The sequence below is a fragment of the Neomonachus schauinslandi genome, chromosome 4 (assembly GCF_002201575.2).
Source record: "Neomonachus schauinslandi chromosome 4, ASM220157v2, whole genome shotgun sequence".
Classification (NCBI taxonomy): Eukaryota; Metazoa; Chordata; class Mammalia; order Carnivora; family Phocidae; genus Neomonachus; species Neomonachus schauinslandi.
The window spans coordinates 117,744,772-117,757,547 of record NC_058406.1 but is presented as its reverse complement, the minus strand read 5'-3'; the positions used below and the strand labels follow the sequence as shown (position 1 = coordinate 117,757,547).

The following is a 12,776-nucleotide window of genomic DNA, read 5'->3' as shown; positions in this document are numbered from 1 at the left end:
GAGTCCTGGGATCGAGTCCCGCATCGGGCTCCCTGCTTAGCGGGGAGTCTGCTTCTCCCTCTGGCCCCCCCGGGCTCTCTTTCTCTCTCTCATTCTCTCTCAAATGAATAAATAAAATCCTCAAAAAGAAATAAAACAAGTATTCTACCTATACTAAAGACTTCTGGAAAAAAAAATTTTGTTTCTGTTAGAATTTCTGTCGTTTTTTTGAGTGGTTTTGGATAGCCAAGATGATAAAGGTCTTGAGGAGTCCAGTAAAAGTACTGGTCTGACAACCGTGACTGTGGACCAGGGGAGTAAGTGTCATAAAACAGAGACTCTGGTCAGTCCTGGAGAGACAGGCCCCATCAGTAGGCAAATTCAGCCCTAGGTAAGGATCTCCTTTCCTAATTGGCTTTCCCATATCTGCCCTCTGAACATTGGAAGCACTGTGGTCATTGGTGATGATTCATTTTGGACTATGTGCCAAGTGTGATCATCTTGTCTTAGAAATGTTTTTCCCCTAAGTCAGTGTGAGCTATACAAAATTGAAGTGCGCTGCCATATAAACGTAGGTTAAATTTCCTATATGAATTGTTGTGCCTTTTCTGGGTCACACCCATTCATGCCTTTCCTGTTCCTAGTTTGACCTTTTTTAATTCGACCTGTTTTGGTACAAGTTCCATCTCAATCAAGCAAAGTGATACTTTACCTTGTCACGGTATTGAAAAGAAACTTGGACTCCATGTTTGAGGTCAGTAGTAGGTTACAACCCGGCTTTCTAGAAGGCCCTTTAAAATAATTTGATTCGCATTTGGCTCCCTGTAGCATTGCTCCTGTGTTAGCAGGAGAGGCTTAACACATTTCAGGGAAACATGGTACCCCTTCGGTTAGCACTAGAATTGATGTGGTTTAGTGAGTTTGCTTGAAGAATGGTTCTTTGTGCAACTCTCTTGAGCAACAAGTGAGTTGGATTAGTTTGTTACGACTTTAAAGTAAATTACAAAACTTATGTAAATAAGGAAGTACTTTGTGGGAAAAACATAGGTGTAGATTTTTGCAGAGCTTTTTGTCTTGAGGATTACGACAATTCTCCGTTTTCATCTGGTTGTAGAGCCAGGGGGAAATTCCTCTATTGGTGGGGGGAATGTTTTTGTGAAAATCTGTGACATGCATTTCTATGTATACGTTTATTTCTTTAGCCTGTCAGAGTTCACTCTTCTCAGAATATTTCGAGGATACAAGATTTTTGTTATTGTTGGAAAGTTTTATGTCCCTTGCATTATCTCATGTCCATGGAGTTAATGCAAGGTGCATTTTCCTGCAGTCCTCAGGGAATTGTGGAGACAAGCATTAATACTTCTGAAGACCACCCATGCACCAGGCATGTGCCATATCTTATTTAATCATTAAAATATCCCTTAGAGGTAGATGTTATGTGTATTTTTCAGTTGGATAATCCGGTCAAGAGGCGTTAAATAAGTTGCCCCAGGTACGTCGGTAATGGCTGAGACTCAGACTGAGTACCATTCTTTTCCCTCTACAATATATGCCTTCTCATATTTCTACCGAAATGATTCTGATTTTTGCTCTAGATAATTGCAATTCACAAAGTAAAAGTGAAAGCCTCTGAGTGTGCTGTGTTAACAGACAAGTACCTTTTCAGGTACAGTGAGGATTAAAATGGAGTTTCTTTAACGTTGTCAGATAAATGCATTTTATTGTGAATTGTAATATTTTGAATACTGTAATTGGATTTAAAATGTATTTCCTGAAAATTAGGTTAATAGGCAATGTATTAGGTATATAAAGTTGGAATATGAAAATTGACAGAGGTATTTTACAGAGAAATGAAATAGTGTTGAATTTTAAGCCCAATTAAAATCGTCTTATGTGTATTCTTACTACTAAAAAGAGCTTATTACTGTTATTGTTACCACCAACATATGTGAAACAGTTAATATATAATAAAGCCGGCACACTTTGGAAGATTATAGAAAGACATATTAAAGAGTGTGGGCTGTACCCTGGGAGCAGTAAGAAGCCTTGAATGAGCTTTCCTAAGGAGGGTGACATGATAAGATTTGCACCATATAACTGCAAGGTGAGGAATGAATTTGAAATGCCAACTTTGGAGGCATGGAGATTAGTTAAGAGACCTGGGCCTTAATTCTAGCAGTAGATTACAGATATCTTAAACTAAGGAATTGCTCATGGGAATAAGTCCAGTGGATGGAGGTGGGAGATTTTAAGGAGGTAGAAAATGGCAGGACATACCTCTTGGTTGTTTGTAAGGGAAGAAGATGATGAAAGAGATTTCTGGTTTAGGTCCGTTAACAGAGCTAGGAGCAAAGAGGGGGACACAGCTCTGTGGAGTGGTGGAGGGACTTCAATGATGAAAAGCTAATTTAAAAATATTTCGGTAGGCAGTTTAGTAAAGGGAGATGGACTCAGGGCAGATTTTGGTGAAAGATGTTGATTTTGGAATCATGGCCATCTAGATGGCCAGGGAAGTCCTGGGAGTGTATAGGATCATCCAACAGCAATATGCTCAATGGGAAGAGAAGAGGCAAGAGGATGTTTTTCCTAGCTCTCCCCCTCCCTGTTCATCACGTGCTTTCCCTCATTGATCGGCCTGCTTCCCAGAGGCATTTGAATTTTGCGACTCTGATAGAAATGATCCAGCTTTCTATAATGGAAAAACTTAGTAGTTACTTTTAACCTTGAGGACAATAAATAGGTGAGTTCAGCAGCATAATAAGAAAATAACCAAAAGAAAAGGTAGATGGGCATACCTTTGTTTTCCAAGACTTTTAATGCAGTTTTCATACAGTATCTTTCTGTTGGCACCTCCTGCTTCTCCGCACTCTCATTGGCTCTAGCCAGCACTTTGTTGACATTTTCCAGAAGCTTTCCATGTCGTATCTCTTGCCCTTGTAAGGGCCTTAAATGGTAGATAGTACGATCTCTCTTCTATAGCAGAGACTCCTAGAGCTCAGGTAGTTCCCCCGGGAGCTCAGAGTGAGTAAGTGTTCATTCACAGCAGGTGTGCGCCTTGGCACCGTGTGCTGCTGGCATCAGGCACGGCGTGACTGGATTGCTAGCCGTTTCTTGGTTTGTACACCCTTCATTCTTTCTCCCTGGTTTTTCTTGTCTCAAGAGAGAACGTTGTGTGTCATTCCTCCACGCACTGTGTGAACAGTACGCTGCGAAACCTGCCCTGATCCTGATCGGTCTTCTCTTGCCTTGCCTCTTGGGAGTACAGAGCTGCCACGGAAGGGTGGAGCCCCACCGCCTGGGCCACCTCCTGGCTCTGTCGCTTGTTAGCTGTGTGACCCTGGATGGCTACTCTGCCTTCTGTGCCTCCGTTCCCTTCTTGTCAAGATGGGGCGTTGGTGGCAGTCCTAGCATCTGTCATTAGGAAGAGGTCATTAGATAGTGAGGATTGAAGTGAGGTCATGTTTGTAATGAGCAGCGCCTGGTGGAGAATGTCACACATCAGAACACATTAAAAAAATCAGACACCCAAAGCATCCTCCGTAATTTACATTGCAACTGACCCCTTTCACTCATCTTTTCCTTCCGTTGAATTAGAAGTTTTATATTTTTATTTATTCATACCCTGTATTATAAAAGGATTTGAGGTCTTTGTGTTTCCAGTGTTGAAAGCAGTGAACACTAAAGCCCAGGGATTACTGGTGCTCCGTAAATGTTTTGTTGAATGCTGCCATCCTTTCAGAACTCGTGTCAAATGTGTTTTTTATTTGGGGGCAGTGAGGAAAGAACACAGACATTATTTACTGATTCACCATACAGAGCAAACAGAGGCAGTCTATACATGACTTCTGTTCTATAACACCAAGACCCTTTGACATCCCTTAGCCGCCTTTATTTTATAGAATAACAAATGAAATATAGAGAATTTCAGTTATGGCAAGTTAATTGCAGCCCATAACCCACAATTCAGATTTTTTTTTTTAATAAAATAAGACAGGGAACTAAAAAGAAGATGGGGGATATTTCTTGGAAAGCAAAGAAGCCAATGTCAAAGAATTTGTTTTAATTGCTTTTGCTCTTACATTCAATAGAAATTAATTCAAAACAATATGTTTGTTTTCTTTGATTCATGACTGCTCCAACAAGCCTTTTCCAACCTTTCCTAGTGAATTTCCTGAAGGAAGCTTCTGTTTTTGAGAGAAGAGCCTTAACAGTATTAAAATGCTCTCTTTCGAAGACGACAGCAGCATCAAAGCAAACAAAAGGAAATTAGCATTCAAAGAGGTCATTCTGCTTTGAAAAAAAATCTTTTTAGAAATTACAGAGAACTCCAGTGCCTTTTGAATTGACCATTCCGAACCCTAAGAACACTATAAATAGCTTTTGATATTAATATATTAATAGATGAAGTTGCTCTGAGATGTCTTAACAGACCCTCCTATTTTCTTCTACCTACGTAAGAGGATACATAATTAAGTTTAGGCAAACATGACCAGTAAGTGACAGTCAGAGATAGAATTTCGAATAATTTATTTTCCATTTCATGCTTTACAGCGCTTTGTCACTATTATATCTGTCTGCACCTTGGATGTCCTTCTCTGAGTAATAGCTGCATAATATATTGACCATGACATCTTAAAGTACAGCAGCACCTGAAAAGAATACACTCTAAATCTCAGTTTATCTGCTTCATCTAAGGAGGAGTGGATCTGTAGAGAGGGGCTGCTTTTTCTGCTCTTTTTCACTTAATTATTGCTCCCACTTTGTTACTCAAAACATTTCACTTCCAGTTTCCCGTTCTTTTTAAAATTTGAATACTTAATGTCTTCTTTGTTTCAACCATCTCTGTGTTAACTGTAGCCGAGACATTATCTTTTCTTCTCCTTTTTCTCATTTCATAGCTCTTCCCGAGTGTTCTGATAATGGGTGTTTTGGAGTGTGATGGAGCGTGGGTGAGGTGACATTCTTGGCTTTTGAAACTCAGAATCTGGTGGGAGATGGGCTGCAGCTCTCCATCGTTGAATTTCTTTGGGACTAAGGGAAGCAGTTGAGCAAAAAATCAGCACCTAGGTACCAGGATCTTTTCTTGATGAATCTATGATAGGTAGTGGCCCAGCTCAGAGGAAAGTTCTCGATGACTATAGTTTGGCAGAAAAATGGTTTTTAGGTGCAATTGCATGTGAGTTCATAGGTGCATGGAATACTTCTGATTTATCAAAACTTACAGCAGTTTGTGATTCTCTCAGGTTTTACTTTTGTCCATTGAAAGAATAGATTAAAAGAATACTAAAGGCAAAGGTGACTTTTACTTAAACTCAAGCATACAGTTTGTCGTTATTTAAAAAAAATCACTTAGCACTCACTTGTAGTTACCTCTTGATTTGTTTTCTGATACTCCCTGCCCACCTTCTTGGATGAGTGGCCTTGCCCTGCTGGTTTTATCCTAACATCTTTATGTTCTGCCTCTGCTGCTTTCATTTGATTGCATTGCCTTCTCAATAATCTTTAAAAAGAAATAAATCCCAAATCTCTTCCTTTCCTCATTTTCTTTTGTTTCTTTGTGGCTTTGTTGCAGAGCCTTGACACCGTTGACCACAATTTCTTCTAGAAGGATTTTTCTCTTTTGTCCAAACAGGACTTTGGAATTTTCTGGTTTTCCTCCTGCATATTTGATAGTCCCCCTTCTCTCATCTCACCATTTCTGAAAGCTCAGTCTTTGCCCTTCTGTCACTCTTTTTTGTGACTGGATCCATGGGTGAACGGACTCTGTAAGGCTCTCTCTCTAGATATCTAAAGATATCTGTAGTCCGTACTGTCAGCCTTTCTTCTTAAGGTAGTTCTTCATTCTGCATTGCTTACTCATGGGAGACCAGTTGGACTGTTGTGATGTAACTTTCAACTCCTCTCTACAAGAGAACTCATCTTTCTTTTGGGAAGTGATATATGGTGGAAACCCCAGTTATCCCTTTTCCTTCGTATCTATTGGTTCAAGTTGTATCTGTTTCCATCTCCCATCATCTGTGTCTTCAGTCTGTCTGTCTCTCTATCAAATGCCTGTCGAGGACCAGGAAGATAGGTAAGTTTGGATAAGTCTCAGGACAGGATGGGGAATGGCATTCCAAGTGAGTGGAACATAAACAAAATAGGGAGGGTGTTGTGAATGGTCAGGAGTCTCACTTGTTTTGAGTATTTTGGAGATAGGATGGGGAGGGATGGGGTTAGAGAAATTTAATCTTGTGTGGGTAGGAAATAAAGCAAATTAGACATTTTTGAAGAGAGGAAATGTGGTGAAAGCTGCATGAAATGGACATCAGTTGAGCTTTATAATGCAAACAATTAGGAGCCAGGAAAGGCGTTGGTGAGTTGGAGATAAAGGGGTTTGGGGGGAGTCAAGGTCTCAAGCCCAGGAGGTTGGGGCTCTGTGGTGAGACAGTAAGAGGGCACCTTTGAAGGGAGCTGATGTCGGTTCTAGCGATACTCAGCTTGAGCTGACATGAAGCCATTTGAAAGGAATTGTCCATCAAGCATCTGAGGATAAGCAATTTCACAGAACTTGTGCGAATGAGTGCACAGGGCTGGAGAATGAAGTTTGTGAGTCATAAGTGCCTTTTCAGCCTTTACTGCTTTTTCCATTCCTCATGATTCATTCTTTTGTACTTTAATGCTGTCGTGTTATTTATGTTAATAATAAACCTCATTTATCTTGAAGATAGCTTTCTGTTAGGCTGCCATGAAATCTTCAAACTTACTTTTCTTGGTGACAAATAAGTGATTATAAGGCTATGGCTTGTCACAGTTTCATAACTTTGGACAAATTTATCTATCGCTGTGAGTTAAGTACATTAAGATTAACGTTTCACGGGTACTAGTGGCAGAGCGGCATAATCAATTGCAGGAAATTTGAATTTGTGAGCCCTACAGCAAAAGCTCCAAGATTTTCTCGGAAACTATCAAAGGGTGCTTTGCGGTTGTTATCGAATGGTCAGGTGTTTTTTTTCTTTTAATAGGAAGGAATGATGGTCATGATGCTGATAAGAGGAATAATGGATCTTTGCTTTCTTATTTCTCCTAATACGTACGTTGTTAACTCACATGAGGCCACATAGCTTGAGGCCTCGTGGTTAGGCAGTGGTGGGGTTGGGGGGTGGAGAACAGTAAGAAGTGAGGAAAAACTTGGCTTTGATAGAGAAAACCACTTTTTTCTACTCAGACATGCCCACGTTGGGAGGAAGCCAGCACCTTTTGTCTTTTGAGGGCGAGTCTCTGAAGGGAGAGTGGAGAACTGCCCTGTTTTTGGGTGAAGAATTCTCCTCTCTTTTTCAACTACTGTTGTTGGTAGCCATAGCAGGAGTGGGGGTTCAGAGGGCAAGAGGCAGGCCCTCTGCCACCTGCTGTGCTTTGTGCTCAGGCTCCAGAAGGCCTTGGTGAGGCAGAGCCCTGCCTGCAGTCACCTTGAGTCCCGCGGACTCCGACGGAGTGAGGCGGCTGCCCAGAGTGGGATCGTCGTGCGTCTAGGCGGCAGACGTAACGAGAATGCCGTCTAACCCCTAGACTCCTTAGCAACGGTCAGGGGCATTTAAATACTTGGGCTTCACTCTCAAGTAAGCTGCTCTCCATTCTCAAAATTCATCACCCTGCTTCTATGTCTTTGCTGCCTGCATATAATTAATGCTAATGAGCGCGAACCGTGAGAGAAATCTAGGAATAAAGAGAGTACTCTGGGCGGGCGGAGAGAGGTGTGAAGAAGCCCAGCTGGGAAGACACAGCCCTCCTTATGTTACAGATCCTGATGCTCAGACAAGTTAGTGACTTGAGAAGTTCACAGAGCTAAAGAGCCGTGAACCGAACCAAGAATCCAGGACTTCATTGCTAGCTCAGAGACCTTTTGTGGGAGCATGTTGCCTCTCAGAATTTGTCAACAGAGTTGCAGAAGTGCCCAGCATCCCCGCCTCTGCGCTCTGTAGTGTACCACGGACCAGACACACCCCAGAGCCTGCGTCTACTGTTGTTAGGCTTTGAAGTTAGCTTCCAAGCTCCCTAGACTGATAAGAACTGCTTGGACCTCTACCAAAGCCTTCCTTTGACTGGATGGGCTGCTTCCTCATTTTCTAAACCATGTTCTCAAGTGTCCTACGCCTTTCCGTTCAAACTCCTTTGTCCCTCAGCGGATTTTGGAGCACGTATCCTCACTATTGTGTATATTCAGTAATAAATTATATTCATGCACTCATATGTATTTGATCCTCATATGTATTTGATCTAGATCTTTTTCTGTACATATAATTATTTTGTGAGGCATAGGGAAACTGAAATTTTAAAAAGGACAGAAATAAATGAGCAGAAGTTCTGGTATGTATTTTCTGATCATCTGTGGATTGTTTCGTCCCTCTGTCCCCCTTCCCTACTGGAACTCCACTTAGGCTTAGGAGAGGAAATTCCAAATACTGTCACTTTAATTGTTAGAGTCCTTTGGCTTTATTCCTATGGCTACTAGTCTTGTTCATATTTAAACCTCCATTTTCTTCACACTCTCTCCTTGTTCATTTGTCGTCACACTTTCTGCTTGTTCATTTGTCTCTACAACCTGTGTATTGATCAGGGTTCTCCAGAGAAACTATATATTGAGAATACATATCTGAGACAGAAAGAGAAACTAAGATTTGTTTTAAGGAACTGGCTCATGAGATCGCAGGAACTGGCCAGTCCAAAATCTGCAGGGCAGGTCACAGACTGGAAACTCAGGCAGAATTTGTATGTTATAATCTGGGGTTAGTATTTCTTCTTCTTCAGAGGACCTCAGTCTTTTCTCATAGGCCTTCAACTAATTGGATGAAGCCCACCCACATTATGGGGATTAATCTTCTTTATTAAAAGTCTACTGACTTAAGTGTTATCACATCTTTAAAAAGTACCTTCACAGCAACATCTAGACTGTTTTTTTTTTTTTTTTTTTTAAGATTTTATTTATTTGTCAGAGAGAGAGAGTGCGAGCACACAAGCAGGGGGGGCGGCAGGCAGACCAGGCAGAGGGAGAAGCAGACTCCCTGCTCAGCAGGGAGCCCGACGCGGGGCTCGATCCCAGGACTCTGGGATCATGACCTGAGCTGAAGGCAGACGTTTAACCGACTGAGCCACCCGGGTGCCCCTGGACTGGTGTTGGACCAAACAGCTGGGCACCATAGCCTAGCCATGTTGACCCATGAAATGAGCCATCATGCACGTCTGGCATGATCTTTCAGCTGGAGCTTTTGTGATATCCTTCTAGCTTATCTTCCAGCCTCCTGTGTCCCATCTTCCACTACTTTTCTACCCTCATACTGCCATAGGACTTTAGAAGGACGGACGCTGGCATGGGCAAATTTGATTCTAAGCAGCATAAGTAATAATAATAGTCACTGTGCTAATATATTTTTTAGTGTTCCCCAAAATACAGTTACGATAACATTTAAAGTTCTGTGCCACCCGAACCCCTCTAACTTCCAGCCTCATCTTTCCTGTCACAGTCAGACGTACATACGCTCTAGCTACCCTCAGAGGTACTTTTAGTTCTTCATATGCAATGGTAATTTCCCATCACTATGGCTTTGCTTTATGAGATAGAATCAAGACTAATACAAGGCAAAGTATAAGATGATAGGAATAAGGAGGGGGCTGTAGGAGAGCAGAAGTCGATACGAATAGTTCAAGCTTTCGAGACCTGAAAAAACTTTCATTAAGGTGGGGAGAGAGGAAAGGGTGAGCTAGATAGTGTGATGGGCTGAATTGCGCCTCCCCTCCCCCCATTCATATGTTGAGGTCTGAACTCCTGCCACATCAAGATGTGACCATATTTGGAGACAGGATCTTTATAGAGGTAATTAGGCTAAAATGAGGTGGTTCGGGTGGGCCCTCATCCAGTATGACTGGTGTCTTTATATAAGAAGAAGAAATTTGGACACAGACACACACAGGGGAAAGATGATGTGAGGTCAGAGGGAGAAGGTAGCCATCTACAAGACGAAGAAAGAGCCCTTGGAAGAAACCAAGCCTGCTGACACTTTGCTCTTGGACTTTCAGCCTCCAGAACTTCGAGAAGATACATTTCTGTTGTTTGCACCACCCAGTCTGTGGGGCTTTGTTATGGTGGCCCTAGCACACTAATGCAGGTGGAGTGAGGAAGGACTCGGGGAGCACAGAGTGAGCTGAAGCAGAGAGGCTGTGGAAATGTGGAGCGTTATGTTAGTGGGTCATGCAGCGAAGTTACTACTGCTGGGTTATAGCTGATTTCCAGAATGTGTTGGAAATTTGCCTGGTCCTTGAATTAACCACGTTCTAAAGGTATGGAAAGAGGATCTCTAATGATGTTTGGTCTTAAAGTGAGAGCAAGAGCCTCCAAGCGAAGAGGGTTTCCAGTAAGTACCAGAACAGGACTGTGTTTCCCAGTCTTGGGTCCCATGTTGATTGTGAGGGAAAAATCTCTTCTGCCACTGACCCGCTAAGACCCAGGTGGTAGAATGAGCAGCAGGTGGTAGAGGTTCTCTGGTTAGTTCATTCTGTGTTATGTGCTAGTCACACAAGAGTCTTAGCGATCTTCCAGTTACCCGTTTTTAGCTTGGGTTGGCCGAGGTGTCAACATTTCCCTTTTTTTAGAGCACTTTTAGATTTCTAGAAGATTGTGGAGATAGTCCAGGAAGTTCCCATATAACCCATACCTAGTTTCCCTGTTATTAGCATCTTACCTTAGCATGTTATGTTTGTTAGAATTGGTGGACCGAAATCTGTACTTCATGAAGTCTGAATTTTATTCAGTTTCCTTAGTTTTAAATTAACTTCTTTTCTGTGTTGTAAGAGCTCACCTATGATATTATGTTACATTTAGTTCTTATGTCTCCTTAGGCCCCTTTTGTCACTGACATTTTCTTAGGCTTTCTTGGTTTCTGTTGACCTTGACAGTTCTGAGGAGTACCGGTCAGGTATTTTGTAGACTGTCCCTCTACTGAGATCCCTGTGATGTTTTCTTCATGATTAGACTGGGGTTATAGGTTACTGGGGGGAAGACCACGGGGGTAACATGTCATTTTCAGCACATCCTGTCCAGGGTGCACGCTGTCAACACGACTGATGACTGTGGATGCCGACCTTGCTCCCCTGGTCCAGGTAGCATTTGTCCCGTTTCTTCACTGTAAACTCACTCTCTGAAACAAAGTCACCTTGTGCAGCATGCACTTATGGCGTGGGGACCCTCAATTTTTAAAACACAAAAAGACCGTGAAGCAGGTGTTGAAGATCACGTGTGAGTACATGATGTTGCTGAGTTATAAGGAGTGGCAAGGCGAAACACAAAAAGAAACCAGCCTTTTTTTTTTTTTTTTTGGCTTGTTTGGTTTCAGAAAAAATACTCTGTAACGTTGCTATGAGAAGTGAGAAAAAGACGTTCATTTGAACTCTGTGATTTGCCGAATAAAAACAGCTTTCAACCTTGGGCCTTCTTTATTTAATTAAGGCAGTGGGTTCTTATCTGTACACTGTACACTTATCTGTACCACTGGGACTCCAGCTATTGTTGGAGCCAGAAGAGGAAAGATTAAAATTGGTCTGTCTTTCATTATTAATTGAAACGTTATAGAGCATTGTTTTCTCAAAGGCAGTGCCTTGACAGTTGCATTTACTGGGCAGTCGTGGTCCATGTTGGTTTTTCATGGTCTGTCCTAGCTTGGCCTTGAATGTGGTCTTTTTCTCGGTTCCCGTTTCTATTATAGGCAGAGGACTTCATTACCTCCCTCTAGCGGTCAGCTTTATAATCTTGAATTCTAGTAGGACAAACTCAGCAGGTAGAAAAAGCAAGTCGGTGACTATTCCCGTGATGATTTGCCTTCACATTTTAATATGGATGCTAAAATGACATCGTGATTGAATTTTAGCTCTGTCCTTTTGGATCAGAACTGATTTTTAAACGAGACAGTGTTTTAACATGGTAAGTAATTATAACTTGATTAAAAGCTATAATGATGAAGATAGCATTCTAGGCAGAAGGTTTACCTAGCTACTGTTTTACTAAGACCCTCAGTGGGCATTTGATTTAAACCGGGGAATTGAATTTGGCTTCTTGCAAGTGTTTTATCAGTGGTGTAAGAGCAAGTACATATTCTAGATAAACTTGAAAGCTACAAAGCTTTATGAAGCCAGGAGTGCGGGAGTCCTCTAGAGCATTGTCTGTCATTCCTTCACAGATAAAATTTTATCTCCGGTGCAGGAAATGGCCTTCCTTTAGAGCTCTACATCAACATTCATTATATTACCATGACTTTAAGAAGATACAGCATTACAGGGTGCTATCTCTGTATATCCTTAGAGAGTTGAAATAATTTACCAGAATTTGAGGCCGGCTTTGTCTTATTTTTGATGGAAATACCAGGTGACACAGTATGTGATTTTGCAGGTACTGATACCTGGAATGAGTGCTGGTGTTTGTGCCCAGACCCGAAGTTTTGTCCTCTCGAGAACCAGAGGGGATGGCATTTAAGGAAAAGCAACTAAATCAATGTGCAATCTGCCAGTGTCCTTAGATGTGCTCCTGATTAGCACTAAAGTGGAACTCAAGAGGCTGCGACCCACTGAGCGTTGCCTCTGTTCAGAAATAAGAAGAAAGGAACTCCTACAGAGAACCTGGATTAAAGAAGTGGTCTGTGTGTGCCTATTTGGGCTACTTTTGTTGCATGTGGTACCATAGAGATGTAACAGATAACAATTAAGGAGAAGTTGGTCTATCTTTGTGGTTCTCACTAGAAATGCATTACTAACGAAGCGACTTGTCTGTTGTT

General features: G+C 41.9%; 1 protein-coding gene across 1 annotated transcript in view; it reads left to right on the top strand.

Annotated features, from left to right (window-relative positions):
- CA8 (carbonic anhydrase 8) overlaps positions 1-12,776 on the top strand; it is a 91,532-nt gene that overhangs the window by 31,181 nt on the left and 47,575 nt on the right. The gene's annotated exons all lie outside the window — the stretch shown is intronic.